Below are 14300 nucleotides of genomic sequence, written 5' to 3' on the forward strand. Positions count from 1 at the left end.
GCAGGTTTTCCTTTGTGAGGAGTCAAAGAGAAAGTCATCTTACCAATACATTATTGGTTTTTAAAAGTTTAACATCTATTTTACTTCTACTTATGGTGTTTTTATAGCCTTCTTTTAGTGGTACACTTAAAATCTCATTTTGGTTCAACATTTAAAAAATATAATTTGGTTCATAGTTACATTTTTTCTACATATTCTTTAAAATAATCTATGTATACATCTATGTGGTTATATCCAACATATAAGAAAATCACTTATTTACACAGGTCATTTCTGTAAAGGCATTCTGTACAATGGTTGTTCAAAGTGACACATGGCTGAATTTCTTTGAAGTATAGAATTGCACTCAGTTGCCTTCATGCAGTGCAATCTAAAATAATTACCATCAACGTCCAACTTCTACCTTGTAAGGCCCAAAGGCCCAGAGTGTAGCAGAGAATTCAAGAGGGAAATAAATTAAGCGTGCAACCTTGTTCAAAGCCTCTCTTTTTCTCATCTTTCTATACTGCTAGTATAAAAACTTCACTAAACAACTATTATTTATATACGTAGAAGAGGCTATGGCTTCTTATATCAAACTTGCCCTATAAACTTGGGATGGAAATATATTTGAAGATAACATCCAGAGTTTTTTCAGTGATCCAGAATTACTTGCATTATTTTCTGCCTCTCATGAACATATTTGGGATACCTACATGATTTAATATTCAAAAAGAATTGGTTTTTGAAAACATGGCTATGAACTATGATAATATATTTGCTTTCACTGAATGAATATGGAAAGTAGATGACTTGGTGTTGAGGATTCTTACACTGATTGCTCATATTTTAGAGTATTTGCTGCATGGAAAAAAGCCCTAATAGTAGCACCTGCTACTAATATTCGACACTTATGGCTTTTTAAAGCAGAAAAAGGTTTTGAAGAAAATTCAAGTTAATTTTGACAATCTGGTGACATTGTATATCTTTAAAATACACATGAAATATTTTAATTAGAAATACTAAAAACCTTAGCTTTTGAATCTTTTGACCACAAACTTCTCAATTATTTCCAAATAGAAACTTTCAAAACATTTTTTTTTTTTTTTTTGTAGAGACAGAGTCTCACTGTACCGCCCTCGGTAGAGTGCCGTGGCGTCACACGGCTCACAGCAACCTCCAACTCCTGGGCTTAAGCGATTCTCTTGCCTCAGCCTCCCGAGTAGCTGGGACTACAGGCGCCCGCCACAACGCCCGGCTATTTTTTGGTTGCAGTTTGGCCGGGGCTGGGCTTGAACCCGCCACTCTCGGCACATGGGGCCGGCGCCCCACTCACTGAGCCACAGGCGGCGCCCCTTTCAAAACATTTTAATCTAAAGTTTATTTCAGTTAGGTGGAAAACATAATATTACTTCTAAAATGGAGTTTTTAGAACATTATCAATATGTTATAAAAATCAGTATTAATTCGTTTAGATTTTAAAATTCAAATTTGTGATGAGAACATAGCATGGTCCTTATATTATGAGGGAAGCAGGATGTGGGGGATGGTGGAGAGAAAGAAAATAAACAACTGTCTATAATACATAACAATACAATTAAATCTTTACCTTTTTTGGGGAAAACACCAACTTTTTAAAACTACTTTAGAAATACTAATATACAAACTACATACTTGCATGCAAACATGAATAGCTCACACTTTGAAAAACTGATTAGAATAATTTTCCGTGATTAATATGACTTATTCGAGAGAAGGCAATTAACCTAATTTTGAATCTGAAAACTAAAAACTGAATTTCTTTGAAAAATATATGTAATTCTTGGGTGGCGCCTGTAGCTAGCTCAAGGAGTGGGGCGCTGGTCCCATATGCCAGAGGTGGCGGGTTCAAACCTAGCCCGGGCCAAAAAAACCAAGAAAAAAAAAATATATATGTAATTCAAATTGTCAATAACTGGAACAAGCTTCCCCCTTTTTTGAATTAAGAAAAGTATTTTTTTCTTTTGAATGGTAATTTTATTTTCTCATCCATAACTTGACTGTAGCAGCCATCCATGAATGAGACCACCCCCACCAATGCTCCTCTCAGCCAAACTCGCGGCTCCTCAAATTCCCTCTTAGCCAAAACAGTGATCCCTGGCAGAGTGGGGAGGAGCTAGGGGACTGCCAGAAGCACTCCTCTTCTCCCTTCTCCCCAGAATGGAAGGAATGATGGAAGGACGGAGATTGGGAGCCCTTTGCCAGTGGGTGGACCAACTGTTTTTAAAAGATAAAAAACACAGATGTATGTTCATTGGCCTATAAGCCTGTTGAGAAACATTGTTAATACCTTTTTTATTGGTACATATATACATTTCTAATATATTTGAGGTAAATATACTTTACATATTATGGAATTAGAATGATATTGTCCTTGCAATTTTGAATCACAAATGAGTGATTAAAATTCTTTAAAACACCCTTTTTATTGGCTGCATAATATTTCAAGGTACAACTATTTTATAATTTACTTTTCTAATGAAAAATATTGAACATATTTCAGACTTTTCTTCTTTTATCAAAATTATATCATAGTCATGATTAAATGGACATTTAATTCATCATAGCTATGATACGTGGAATGGTTAAAAGACATCAACAATTCATACAGTCCTCCCTCCTTATCCCTAGGGGATTCATTCCAAGACCCCCAGTGGATCTCTGAAACCCTACATTTACTTTATTTTTTAATATATCTACACCTATGATAAAGTTTAGTTTATAAATTAGGCATAGTGAGAGATTAACAATAATAACTAATAATGTAGAATAATTACAACAATATACTGTAATAAAAGTTATGTGAATCTGGTCTCTCTCTCTCTCTAAAAATATCTTATTGTACTGTACTCACCCTTCTTATAATGGTCTGAAATGATAAAATGCCTATGTGATGAAATGAAGTGAGGTGAATGACGTAGGGGCTGTAATGTGAGGCTGCTATTGCCCTTCAGACAATACATCAGGAAAGAGATTATCTGCTTGGGGTAATCCTGGGTCACTAGCCTTGGGGAGGATGATGGTTGACGTCAGGAGAAGATGATGGATGTTGATGACTAACGGGCAGGTAGAACTATACAGTATGGCTACTCTAGATAAAGGGATGATGGTCTAGGTAGGCTGGACTGGAGTGGCTCAAGATTTCATCAGGCTACACACAGCATAGTGCCCAATTTAAAACTTATTTATTTCTCACATTTTCCATTTACTATTTTTTTTAAACTGGACCATTTTAATGTTTTGTACTATTTAATAAACAGTTCTCTTAATGACTGCAGACATGCAAGGCTGTCTGGTAGCATTCAGAAACATCACAATAATGCTGGTTTTCTCAATTGGTGTGTAATCCTCAACAAAAGTTACTTGTGTGAAATGGTTATCAAACCAGTAAGACTGCATTATGCATCCATCATTTTATGCATCCATCATTTTCAGGATTGTTGTTAACCTGGGCATATTTCCCCCAAATAACCTTGCCCCTTCTGTCACAAGGCCCAGCTCGCTTGCATTGACCTCAATGACAGTCCCTTTGGTAATAACACCCAAAGTTGTATATAATGGGGTTGAGGGATTCTTCTTTACACCAAGTATTGGCAGGCAAAAGGTGGCTTTCAGTTCAGGATGTGCTACATGGGCCTTCTTGAAACGCAAGCCCATTGGCTGATGAATCTTTCATATTTAGGTGGTTTTCTCATAAAGCCATCTCCAAAAAAACGGGCTTCAGTAACTATCCACTTCCAGGCCTTCTTCTTTCTCTTTCCTGTTCAAATAACTTTTAATACTTCTGTTTCTCCCTTGGCACAAACTTTGGCCAGAGGGCCTTCCCATTTTCCTGCTTTCTCTTTTTGTTTTTGTTTAATCATATTGGTGAGTACTTTGCCTGGGGACTGTCCCTCTCTGTCCAACAGATAGTCAGGTGCTGCTTGTTCCCTGTGGAGTCCTTTCATCATTCTTTTGTTCGGTGTTTCTCTTTTCATGCATCTTTCGAGGATGTTCAATAGGCCTTTGCTCATATTAACACCCAATGACTGTAAGTTAGTAGTAGTATGATGTGAAAATGCTTCAATATCAAAAATGTCATAAATGTGAAATTTTATTAATTTATAATTTTTTATTTTTAATTTTTATTTTTATTAAATCATAGCTGTGTACATTAATGCAATCATGGGGCACCATACACTGGTTTTATAGACTGTTTGACACATTTTCATCACACTGGTTAACATAGCCTTCCTGGCATTTTCTTAGTTATTGTGTTATGACATTTACATTCTACATTTACTAAGTTTCACATATACCCTTGTTAGATGCACCTCAGGTGTAATCCCATCACTCACCCTCCCTCTACCACCCTCCCCCCTCCCTCCCTTCCCTTTCCCTCTTCCCACTATTCTTGGGTTATAACTGGGTTATAGCTTTCAAGTGAAAGCCATAAATTAATTTCATAGTAGGGCCGAGTACATTGGATATCTTTTCTTCCATTCTCGAGATATTTTACTAAGAAGAATATGTTCCAGCTCCATCCAGGTAAACATGAAAGAGGTAAAGTCTCCATCTTTCTTTAAGGCTGCATAATATTCCATGGTGTACATATACCACAATTTATTAATCCTTCGTGGATCGATGGATTAAAAGCACTTGGGCTTTTTGCATGACTTAGCAATTATGAATTGGGCTGCAATAAACATTCTGGTACAAATATCTTGGTTATGATGTGATTTTTGGTCTTCTGGGTACATGCCTAGTAGAGGAATTATAGGATTAAATGGCAGATCTATTTTTAGATCTCTAAGTGTTCTCCAAACATGTTTCCAAAAGGAATGTATTAATTTGCATTCCCACCAGCAGTGTAAAAGTGTTCCCTTTTCTCCACATCCACGCCAACATCTCTGGTCTTGAGATTTTGTGATATGGGCTAATCTTACTGGAGTTAGATGATATCTCAAAGTAGTTTTGATTTGCATTTCTCTCATGATTAAGAATGATGAGCATTTTTTCATATGTCTGTAGGCCGTGCGCCTGTCTTCTTCAGAGAAGTTTCTCTTCAAGTCACTTGCCCAACCTGTGATGGGATCGCTTGTTCTTTTCTTGCTTATACATTTGAGTTCTCTGTGGATTCTGGTTATTAAACCTTTGTCGGAGACATAACCTGCAAATATCTTCCCCCATTCTGAGGGCTGTTAGCTTGTTTTACTTACTGTGTTCTTGGCTGTGCAGGAGCTTTTTAGTTTGATCAAGTCCCAGTAGTGTATTTTTGAAGCTGCTTCAATTGCCCGGGGGTCCTCCTCATAAAATACTTGCCCAGACTGATTTCTTCAAGGGTTTTCCCTGAACTCTCTTCTGGTATTTTTAAAGTTTCATGTTTTAAATTTAAATCTTTAATCCAGTGAGAGTCTATCTTAGTTAATGGTGAAAGGTGTGGGTACAGTTTCAGTCTTCTACAGGTTGGCAGCCAGTTCACCCAGCACCATTTGTTAAATAGGGAATCTTTTCACCACTGAATGTTTTTAATTGGCTTGTCAAAGGTCAAATAATGGTAAGTAGCTGGATTTATCTCTTGGTTCTCTATTCTGTTCCAGACATCTACTTCTCTGTTTTTGTGGCAGTACCATGCTGTTTTGGTCACCATCGATTTGTAGTATAGTCTGAGGTCTGGTAGTGTGATTCCTCCTGCTTTTTTTTATTTCTGAGTAATGTCTTGGCTATTTGAGGTTTTTTCTGATTCCATATAAAACGAAGTATTGTTTTTTCAAGATCTTTAAAGTATGACAGTGGAGCTTTATTAGGGATTGCATTAAAATTGTATATTGCTTTGGGTAGTATGGACATTTTAACAATGTTGATTCTTCCCAGCCATGAGCATGGTATATTTTTTTCATTTGTTAACATTTTCAGCTATTTCTTTTCTTAGAGTTTCATAGTTCTCTTTATAGAGATCTTCACGTCCTTTGTTTGATAAACTCCCAACTATTTCATCTTCTTTGGCACTACTGTGAATGGAATAGAGTCCTTAACTGTTTTTTCAGCTTGACTATTGTTGGTATATATAAAGGCTACCAATTTATGAATGTTGATTTTGTAACCTGAGATGCTGCTGTATTCCTTGATCACTTCTAAGAGTTTTGTAGTAGAATCCCCAGTGTTTTCCAGATATACAATCATATCATCTGTGAAGAGTGAAAGTTTGATCTCTTCTGACCCTATGTGGATACCCTTGATCACCTTTTCTTCCCTAATTGTGATGGCTAAAACCTCCATTACAATGTTGAAGAGCAGTGGAGACAATGGGCAGCTTTGGTTCCTGATGTGAGTGGAAATGATTTCAATTTAACTGCATTCACTATGATATTGACTGTGGGTTTGCTGTAGATGGCCTCTATCAGTTTAAGAAATGTCCCTTCTATACCAATTTTCTTAAGTGTTCTGATCATAAAGGGATGCTGGATATTATCAAAAGCTTTTTCTGAATCAATTGAGAGAGTCATATGGTCTTTGTTTTTTAATTTGTTTATGTGCTGAATTATACTTATAGATTTACGGATATTGAACCAGCCTTGAGACCCTGGAATAAAAACGACTTGGTCATGATGTATAATTTATTTGATGTGTTGCTGGATTTTGTTTGTTAGGATCTTGTTGAATATTTTTGCATCTGTATTTATTAGTGATATTAGTCTATAATTTTCTTTTCTTGTTGGGTCTTTTCCTGGTTTGGGGATCAGGGTGATGTTTGCTTCATAGAAGGTGTTTGGTAGTCTTCCTTCTTTTTCTACCTTTTGGAACAGGTTGAGTAATATAGATACTAATTCCTCTTTAAAGGTTTGGTAGAACTCTGATGTGAAGCCATCTGGTCCCGAGCTTTTCTTTTTAGGGAGGTTTTGTATGGTTGATGCTATTTTAGCAGTTGATAATGGCCTGTTCAACATTTCCACTTGATTCTGGCTAAGTCTTGGAAGGAGAAATGCTTCCAAGTATTGGTCAATTTCCTTCAGATTTTCATATTTCTGAGAATAAAGTTTTTTGTAGTATTCGTTAAGGATTTTTTAAATTTCTGAGGAGTCTGTTGTTATTTTGTCTTTGTAATTTCTGATTGATTTGATTAGAGATTTTACTCTTATTTTCCTGGTTAGGTTAGCCAAAAGTTTATCTATTTTATTGACCTTTTCAAAAAACCAACTTTTTGATTTATTGATCTGTTGTATAATTCTTTTATTTTCAATTTCATTTATTTCTGCTCTAATTTTGGTTATTTCTTTTCTTCTACTGGGTTTGGGGTTGGAATGTTCTTCATTTTCCAGTTGCTTGAGATGTCTCATTAAGTTGTTAACTTCCTCTCTTTCCGTTCTCTTGAAGAAGGCTTGCAGTGCTATAAATTTCCCTCTTAGTACTGCCTTTGCGGTATCCAGGGGTTCTGATAATTCATGTCCTCATTGTTGTTTTGTTCCAAAAATTTGGCAATTTCCTTCTTAATCTCATCTCTGACCCAGCTATCATTCAGCATAAGGTTATTTAACTTCTATGTTTTTGTATGAGTATGCAGATTCCTGTTGTTACTGAGCTCAACTTTATTCCATGGTGTCTGAGAAAATGCAGGGAATAATTTCTGTTCCTTTAAATTTACTGAGGTTAGACTTGTGACCAAAGATGTGATCGATTTTGGAGTATGTTCTGTGGGCTGGTGAGAAATATGTGTATTTAGTTTTGTTGGGATGAAATGTTCTGTAGATGTCTGCTAAATCCAAATGTTTTATGGTTAGGTTTAAATCTAAAATTTCTTTGCTCAGCTTCTTTTTGGAGGATCTATCCAATACTGCCAAAGGAGTGTTGAGATCTCCAACTATTATGGACCTGGAGGAAATAAAGTTGCTTATGTCTGTTCGAGTTTCTCTTATAAATTGAGGTGCATTCTGGTTGGGTGCATAAATATTCATAATTGAAATCTCATCACATTGACTATTACCCTTAACAAATATGAAGTAATCATTCTTATCCTTCCTTACTTTTGTTGGTTTAAAGCCTATTGTGTCTGCAAATAAATTGCAACACCTGCTTTTTTCTGATTACCATTTGCCTGAAATATGGATGACCATCCTTTCACTCTTAGTCTATATTTGTCTTTTAAGGTAAGATGTGACTTTTGTATGCAGCAAATATCTGGCCTGAGTTTTTGTATCCAGTCAGCTAAGCTGTGCCTCTTTAGAGGACAGTTTAAGCCATTCACATTAATGGAGAATATTGATAAAACTATCGAGTTTTTCAAAAGTCCAGTGGACATTTTTAATCCTTTTGCCACTGTTGAAATTGGAGTTTGATCAAAAGTTTCTGATTGAGTTTACTTTTGTGGTAGAGGATTGGGCTGGTCATTATGGAGGATAGGTCTGGGAATATCCTGAAGAGCTGGTTTGCTTATGGCAAATTTCTTCAACATATGAATGTCATTAAAGTATTTAATTTCTCCATCATAAATGAAACTCAGTTTAGCTGGATACAAGATCTGGGGTTGAAAGTTATTTTGCTTTAGGAGATTAAAAGTCAATGACTACCCTCTTCTGGCTTGAAGAGTTTTAGCAGAGAGATCTTCAGTCATTCTAATATTCTTCCCTTTGTAGGTAATGGATTTCTTATATCTGGCTGCTTTCAGAATTTTCTCCTTCATATTAACTTTAGCAAAGTTAATTATGATATGCCTGGGGGATGTCTTACTGGGATTGAGTTGTGCTGGGGTTCTGAAACTGTCTGCTATCTGAATTTCAGAATCTCTTGGCATGTCTGGAAAATTCTTTTTCATAATTTCATGGTGAAGGGGCTCTGTGCCCAGCAAGGGCACTTCATCACTTTCAGGGATTCCAATGAGGCAGATATTAGCCTTCTTCGAATTATCCCAGAGCTCTCTGAGAGAATGATCCATTTTTGTTCTGCATTTCTCTTCCTGTTTGAGAGTTTGGGAGCATTCAAAGGCTTCGTGTTCAATGTCAGAAATCCTTTCTTCTGTTTGCTCCATTCTGTTACTGAGGGATTCTACTGTATTTTTCAGATCTTTGAGGGCTGCAAATTCTTGCTTCAGTGTGTCAAAATCTTTGATCGTTTTGCCTTTAAATTCATTAAATTCTTGAGACAACTTTTGAATTTCTCCTCGAATTTCTAATTCCGACTTTCGAATTGCTGCTTGAATTTCTAATTCCAAATTTTCCTCCATTTTATTAATCTTGTTTCCAATCCAAATTCTGAATTCGATTTCTGACATCTTGGCCAGCTGTTTATGAATGGGATCTTCAGTTACATCTGCCATATCTTTTCTTGGGGTGGTTCATCTATTCTGGTTATTCAAGTTACCAGAGTTTTTCCATTGATTCCACCCCATGATTGTTTTAAACCATTTGATTTTTCCCTGGAGCTTTGTCAAGGACCCGTACAGCGCTATGGCCTGAGAAACTGGGGACCTGTTTGTTGTGGCGGGGCTAAGTGTTTCTGTCTTGTTTTCAGCTGGTTTCTGTTCAACCCTAGTGAAACAGTTACTCTGTGTTGAAGTCTCATCTGTGGAGAAATACCAGCAATTAAGTCACCTCACCCCCCACAGGCAACAATTGGAAAAGGAAAATCAATCCTTCCTACAACCACACACCCAGGGCATCACCTGAATAGTCCTCAGGCGATTGGCTCCGTTCAAAAGTTCCAAATCAATTATCTCAGTCAGCACCTGTCTCAGGTGGGAGAGTTTAAAAAGTCTCTGGCAACTGGATCACAGGGGTCTGGTGACTACTCTGATATGGCTTGCTCCAGTGCTGCGTGGAGTCAGGAGGAGCCACCCAGCAAATAGATCAGTCTGGGAAGGTTGATGCCTCCTTCCCCACCTTGCACCTCTGTCACACCCAGTCACTGATAGCCCTGCAGTTGGCTGTCCCATTTGCCTGTAGTGAACAGATACTCTAGGGGTTTGCACCTGCCTGAATCACAAGGAAATCTATTTCTGTTCAGCCAGGCTGCTGCACTCTGCCTCTATCTAGCAGTGGGAGGTGAGTCCTGACAACCTTGGGCACTTGATGGAGGCTGGGGGGTGTTCACTCAGTTCTAGCCCTGCCCCTGATCGATGTTACTGACAGAACAGAACAACTTTGCAGGAATTTGTTTCTGTCCCTGCTAAATTCCCCTACACAAGTGAAGCTGTTTTGAGTTCCCAGAGCCTGCACCTCAGGCCCTGTCTTTGCTCCTGCAGGTTTGTATTGGGTTACCTGTCAGTTCTAGCCTCCTGTCTTCCTTTTTCTATAGGCTGATGATCTCCCAAGGGCTGGATGCATCTTAGGCTCAGTAAAGTGGTCCTCAGAGTCAGCCCCACCCTGGGAACTTCCTGGGTCTGCAAGTGTGTTTCTAGTCTCTGGGCTCCACCCAGTTGGTACTGCCTCAGGCAAACCCTTTACTCATGGAGCCTGCGTTTCTGTCCCAGATCTGTTCCGTGGTGGTTGCCACCTGAGTAGATGCCCAGCCTCCTCTGGTTGCCCAGGGAGACAGGGGGTGTGGCTTCAGAATATCTGGGAGTGAGCCCTATTGTTGCTAAAAGACAGCTGCTGCTCTGTATCTGAGGGCACTGCTGCTCCAGTGTGGTTCCCTCTTAGCCAACTATCCTCTCCTCAATCCCATGCCCCAGAGTCAGCACTGACCAGCTACAGTTTAGGCAATGTCCACACCCCTTGAGAAATCACCCAAGAAGCTGGACCCCTGGGGGATAGGCCTCCAGACCTCACAGTGAGAGTGGAGGGGAGTGCTGGGAGCTCAGAGTTGCAGGTAGAGAATCTATACAGTTTTATACAGTTTTATGCCTGGCAGGAGAATGCTGTGGCACTCTAGTAGCAGAGGTAGGTCCAGATTTTAGAGGGTCTCTCCTGTGGAGTGTAGTGGGAGGACCTTTGAACTCTGCTCATTTGTTTGTGGGGCACTCCGAGCATTGTCATGGGGGAGTGGACTCCTGTCTGCTTGGTGAAGGATTTTGTACCTTTTGTTTGTATCTTTGGGGTTGCAGCTCACCTCAGCAGGGTTGATGTGCGTTCTTCAACCTTCTCTCTTGGTGCAGCTCAAATCCACCATGTTACTTGCTAAATTTCTGTGCTTTAACTCTCTTTCTGGATGGGAGCCTCTTTTTGGGATGGACTATTTTATGATTTTTCATGATAAGAGCATTCTGATATGATCTTCAAGAATGAACACTTGGGATGGGCCCTTGTAGTTCAGTGGTTAGGGCGCTGGCCACATGCTCTGGGGCTGGTGGGTTTGAACCCGGGCTGTTGGGTTTGAACCCAGCCTGGGCCTGCTTTCCAGCACTTTTTACTGATAAAGACCTCCCAGACCACCCATAATTTAATAACCTGCTCAGATGTCATTCTGGGAGTCTCAATAACAGACGAACCTGTTGGTTCCTAATCTAGCCAAACTAGGAAGTAGACTGAGGCTTCAGATTGCCTCGTGGTAGTCCCCGACTTTTCAGGTCTAAGGTTAAACTGGGGTGAGGTTTTAAAACAGGATTTTTGAGGATTTAAAAACTGAGATCCCACACAGCACCCCTAAAATCTGCAGAACACCAACTGAGGGGCACAGCTCCGGAGGAACACCTAATTTATAATTTTTAATAGAAAATAAAGCTGTACCTTTTTCCCTTTGCAGATTTTACGGACTTTTGTTAATTCTGTGAAGTGATTCAACACAAAATCCTATAAGCCTTTTATGACCTAACTATGGATACAAGAATTTCCTTGAAAGATAGTCTTTCCATATGTATTTTCTCAGCATCGCACTATTTATGGTAGAGCTTAGCCTTCAGACAAATCATCTTTTTTTTTTTTTTTTTGCAGTTTTTGGCCAGGGCTGGGTTTGAACCCACCACCTCTGGCATATGGGGCTGGCGCCCTACTCCTTTGAGCCACAGGCGCTGCCCCAGACCAATCATCTTCTTTGCCTTCTTTGACCATTCATGAGCCTCTTGACTTTCTTTTTCCTCTTTTTTTATTGATAATCCAAACGATATCCATAGAATTTACTGTGTAATTCAATATATTCATTTTGTGGCATGATGACAGTTACAGAGCTGCTTGGCACAGCTTTTGGGGTAGAAAGAAGCTCTCAATCTTTGGGTCTCACAGATCTATGAGCTGACTCTGCACCCTATTTTTTGTTTTTTTTCTTTTAGACATAGTCTTGCTCTGTTGCTAGAGCTGGAGTAGAGTGGTGTCATCACAGCCTACAGCAACCTCAAATTCCTGTGCTCAAGCCATCTTCCTGCTCCAGAAACTGAGATTAAAGGCATGAGCCACCACACTCAGCTAAATTTTTAACTTTTTGTAGCAGTGGGGGGAATAGGCTGGTCTCAAACTCTTGGCCTCAAGCAGTCCTCCCACCTCCACCTCCTAAAGTTCTAGGATTACAGGCATGAGCCTTTCATGGACAGATTAACAGGGGAAACACATATAACTTTATTTAATGTAAGTTTTACATGACACAGGAGATTTCAAAATGGAGCAAAGACCAAAAAATACTGCATCCCTCCCCATTTTATTGTTTTTGAACCGAGATTGACCCACAGGTAATAACCGAAACTGAGAAAAGTAACACTGTGGCTAAGGGAGAGACTACTGTACAAGCTAGATGGTCTTTTAAAAGTTACTCCTCCTGGGCGGCGCCTGTGGCTCAGTTGGTAAGGCGCCAGCCCCATATACCGAGGGTGGCGGGTTCAAACCCGGCCCCGGCCAAACTGCAACCAAAAAAAAAAAAAATAGCCGGGCGTTGTGGCGGGTGCCTGCAGTCTCAGCTACTTGGGAGGCTGAGGCAAGAGAATCGCTTAAGCCCAGGAGTTGGAGGTTGCTGTGAGCTGTGTGATGACACAGCATTCCACCAAGGGCGATAAAGTGGGACTCTGTCTCTACAAAAAAAAAAAAAAAATTAAATAAAAAAAAAAAAAGTTACTCCTCCTTACATAGTTTGTGAATCTGTCATATAGAAACAATAGTTGCTTTTCTAGTTGTGAAAGAATATAGGAATGACCAAGTAAAATTATGAATATGTGATATACCACAGAGCTCACCGCACGTATCTGTTTCAAATATAACACTTAGCATCATTGACATATTCCTAGCCTCAGTATTCTCATCTTAAAAAGGGGATAATAATAAAGCCCATAAGCAGATTGTTCTAAGAATTAAGTGAGGTAATACATATAGTGTTCAGTAGGGCTTTGTACATATTAACACCCAATGACTGTAGGTTACTAGTAGTATGATGTGAAAATGCTTCAATATCAAACATGTCATAAATGTAAAATTTTATTAATTTATAAATTTTTAATAGAAAATAAAGCTTTCCCTTTTTTCCTTTGCAGATTTTATGGACTTTCGTTAATTCTGTAAAGTGACTGAACACAAAATCCTATAAGCCTTTTATGACCTAACTATGGATGCAAGAATTTCCTCAAAAAAGGGTGAAAAAAGATGTAGCTCTCTCATGACCAAGAACTCCCGAGGAGAGCCAAAAGAAAGAAAGACACAGAGAACCTGTCCCCTGAGACCTGGCAACAGTTGATACCTTAGCTGCAAATGGGGCCCACATTTCTGTCTGGCCATATTCTTGGAGTCCCCCCAGCCTTTCAGGTGAGACCTATGAGCTCCAACAAATGGAAAGTCAAGCTAAGCTTTTAGGACACAAAATGAGACAATGAGAAAGCAATAGCTGTTTCTGGGAGGAAAAGGATCAATAACTAATGGGTTCCCCCACTTAACCAAATTTTCACCAGAACCATGATCCAAAAGAAGTAGTTTTTAAAAATGTTATCTACTGCTAGTCTGGATTTGGAAAGAGACTATCACCATCTTTGCTCAGCCAGTTCCCACAGGCAGAGATCTGAAAGAATGACTGGTAAGAATTCCTACCTTTTGCTCCCTTGTCAAACAGAGCCCCAGGGTCTCTTATTGACAGCTTCCAAACTGAGCAAGGTGTCTACAGCTGACACTGTCCAGTAGAAGGGCAGGGAAAGATTTTCCTCAGCCTTCTTAGGTCCTGGCTGGGTCTGAAAGGAAAATTTTCATGGACAGATTAACAGGGGAAACACATATAACTTTATTTAATTTAAGTTTTACATGACACAGGAGATTTCAAAGGGGAGCGAAGACCCAACAAACCAGTTAAATGTGTGCATTTTTATGCTAGCATTTGATGAAGAGTGGAAAAACGTGATTGTGTAAAGGGTATGGTCTCAGGGTAATAAAGTATGGGATACCTAGCCCTGCCCATTTGTTCAGATTCTT

At 39.1% G+C, this 14300-nt stretch overlaps 1 pseudogene; it reads right to left on the reverse strand.

The window, feature by feature from the left end:
- Positions 1–3427: 3427 nt before the first annotated feature.
- On the reverse strand, positions 3428–12075 carry LOC128590569 (ribosome biogenesis protein NSA2 homolog; annotated as a pseudogene).
- Positions 12076–14300: the final 2225 nt, after the last annotated feature.

The sequence above is a fragment of the Nycticebus coucang genome, chromosome 1 (genome assembly GCF_027406575.1).
Source record: "Nycticebus coucang isolate mNycCou1 chromosome 1, mNycCou1.pri, whole genome shotgun sequence".
NCBI lineage: Eukaryota > Metazoa > Chordata > Mammalia > Primates > Lorisidae > Nycticebus > Nycticebus coucang.